Genomic DNA, 3,290 nt, shown 5'->3' on the forward strand with positions numbered 1-3,290 from the left:
GATATAAGAAATGCCAGTCTTCTGAGACATTCATGTTTTGGCCACATTGTAAGCTCCAGACCATCTTCTCGTAACTCTATACAAACTCTCAGTGGCTAATTCATGTTAAAAAGATTAAAGCAGAGAAAAAAAAAATCTTACCTTGAACAAGATCATTGGTGCTAGTTACCTTGCAGGTATAAAGTATTCTTAAGTTTTAAACATTTCATTTTTTTTTTTTAATAACAGCAAGTCAAGTTGGCCAGGATCCAGAAATTTCTTGAAATAGTGATACCTTTTAAAAGATTCTTTCTAAAATCAAGAGTGTTAGCTACTTTCTGGGGAAAAGGAGGAAGACTGAAGAATACATTATTTGGGCAGATACAAATGTTAGAAAGTGGGGATCAGTTATTCCCATTAGTCAAAGAGACAAGAGAGGTATAATTGGCATAAGCTTGGTGGAAAAAAAGATATTTAATAGAAGAAAAAAATTCATTATAAGTACAAGGAAATTTTGGCATTGCCCTCTTGTACTGATGGTGACAATTCAATTATAGTATAGTTACATGTCTTATTTTGTAACTGTTAATTGGTTAAAGCATAGATGATCTTTATGATATTTCTTTCTTCCTATGTGTGCACACACGTGTGTGTGTGTGTGCAAGTGAATAAACAGAAACACAGCAGGGACCTAAGTTACTAGCTCCATTCATCTGGGGAAAGCTATAACTCAGAGTTACTCTTTGCTTCCACTACCATGAATGAAGTAGATGGTTGCTTGTGAAGACATCTACTTAGGGATTTTTGCCCCCCAGCGTCTAATTCTAGGGTTATCTGTGACTTCTTGGTTTAGCACTGGTCTCCTGTATTATCATCATTGACTGTCACATAAGTGTAGACAATGAGGTAGAACCTAAGCAAGTAGAATGGTCAGTTCATGTTGCACTGCATTTTTCTCTGCTCATCACCCATTTGAAAAGCTTACCTGATTGTATATTCTCTCATAGCTTGCTTGAATTTCTTTCCTCTTGGACTGGAAAGATAGGAAGAGAGAGAGAGAGGCATTTGAAGTTTATTGCCACCTCATATCACCCATACTTTTGCAGGTGAGTTGCATGCCACTGTCTGCATGCTATAACTCAGTAACTCAGTGGTAGCCTGGCTTTCAGCAGCTCTTCCTCTTTGAGCAGGGGCAGAGGAGGCCATTATTGCAAGGAAATAACATGTGACTATCCAAATTGCATGAAGTACATCTAGCGTGAATAGATGAATTACATATTCATGAAAACTTCTGAATGGAAGATCCACCACTTGCCAGACACTCACCGTGACTGATTATGTGCTGTGCTTAGTCGCTCAGTCATATCTGACTCTTGGCGACCCCACAGGTTGTAGCCCGCTAGGCTCCTCTGTCCATGGAATTCTCCAGGCAGAAATACTGGAGTGGATTGCCATGCCCTCCTCCAGGGGATCTTCCCAACTGAGGGACTGAACCCAGGTCTTTCGCACCGCAGGTGAATTCTTTACCATCTGGGCCACCAGGGAGCCCTTGGCTGAGTACAAGGCCCGGCAAACTGCAAAGCTCTGGCTCGCTCATTTCTTTATGTGTGTGTCACAAGTGCAGGTTTCTAGGACATGCTTTGAGTCAAATGGTGAGAGCAATGGAGGCATATTAGCCTCCACCACCCCTGACTCCCAACAATGGCCCAGTTGGAGCCAACAACTGTCATCCCTGGAGAGCTGCTAGTGCGTCCTATTCTTGGAGACAACGTTGCATTGGCAGCCTCTTGATTTCCAAGCTTCCTGAGTTTGGCAGAGAGGGCACTCCCCTTAAAAGGGGTGGGGAGAGTTCTGTAGTGTTGTTTTAGAGCTCTTCTCTCCAGGCCCAGCATAGAGACGGCTCCTTCTGACTGTTCATTGATTTTGTTAGCATCCTGTTCCTTGTATTAAATTTCTTCCTACTTACACTCGCTAGAGTGGTTTCTCTGATCTGCAGTGGAGTCCTGACTCATCCGCTGCTCAAAGATCACCTGGGAGCCCAGTGCACGCCGAGTCAGTCCATATTCTGTCACATCATGTTGCATTTAAGTCATTCACTCTCTCCATCTCTCCCGCTCCTTCCCACCACCCCCGGGACCTCAGGCTGTGAGGTTATTCATCTTTTAATTCTGCTCTATCTGTGAGAAAACTTGGCACATAAAATTCACTTAAGAGATGTTTGTTTGAATAAATGGATGAATGACTAAATGCACGGGACCAAATATCCCGTGACGCCAAATTCATGGGAGAATGAAAAACTTGTTAAAAATGCAATTTCGTTTCATACATATGCCTTGAGTGTATTTTATTTAATAAAAGATAGAAAGGCACACACTTTTAGCTTGATATTAATCATTACCTTTTACTTAAACAGTCAAATGGGATTTGCCGCTCAGCAGTTAAATATGTTGCTGTCCCCAGAAGACTAGCAATGCGCATTGATGAATGTGAGCCCTGCCTCTTGGCTCCTGCCTCCCACCATTTCATCTCTTCCTGGGTAAATTCTGAACAGGTGCTACTAGATGCCTCATTAACTGCACAGAGGTATGGAAATCATAGGTGAGATAATCTCTCACCAGAAACTAAGCCCTGCATTCTTTAAACACTGCACTGGACTTAAGCATTGATTCTGTCTGTGTTGCCATTGGTGACGACACTAGCTTACAATGCCAGGAGCTTGAACTGATGTTACATCTTATCTTCCCTCTAATCCTGCCTTCTTGTAATTATTCAGTCTGCTCTACATCATTTATCTATCTGTTTCATTTCCCCACCAATATGTATTAAATGCCTACAAGTTGCATTGTAATAATAATAATATAGCATAATTTTAAAAGCCATTTTAAAAGGCTTTCTCAGTTTGTAACTCATTTAATTCTTGCTAAAACTTTCTGAGGTCAGGAGGGTAGGCATTTCTAGTCTCATTTTATTGGTGAATGCAGAGAGATGGAAAAAGTGGAAGTGTCCTGCTAAAAGTTGTTCAGGAGGAACTTCGCTGGTGGTCCAGTGTGGCTAAGACTCCACATTCCCAATGCAGGGGCCGAGGTTCCATCCCTGGTCTGGGTACTAGATCCCACATGCTGTAACTTAGAGTTCACCTGCCACAACTAAAGATCCCACATGCTGCAATGAAGATCAGAGATTCCATGTGCCACAACTAAGACCCAGCACAGCCCAAACAAGTAAATAAAAATAAATATTAAAACATGTTATTCAGCAGAACTGGGTCTACCTGGTAGCAGCTGACCTTACTTGTAGGTTCAGTATTTGTC

This window comes from Cervus canadensis, chromosome 4, assembly GCF_019320065.1.
Source record: "Cervus canadensis isolate Bull #8, Minnesota chromosome 4, ASM1932006v1, whole genome shotgun sequence".
In the NCBI taxonomy this organism is placed as follows: Eukaryota; Metazoa; Chordata; class Mammalia; order Artiodactyla; family Cervidae; genus Cervus; species Cervus canadensis.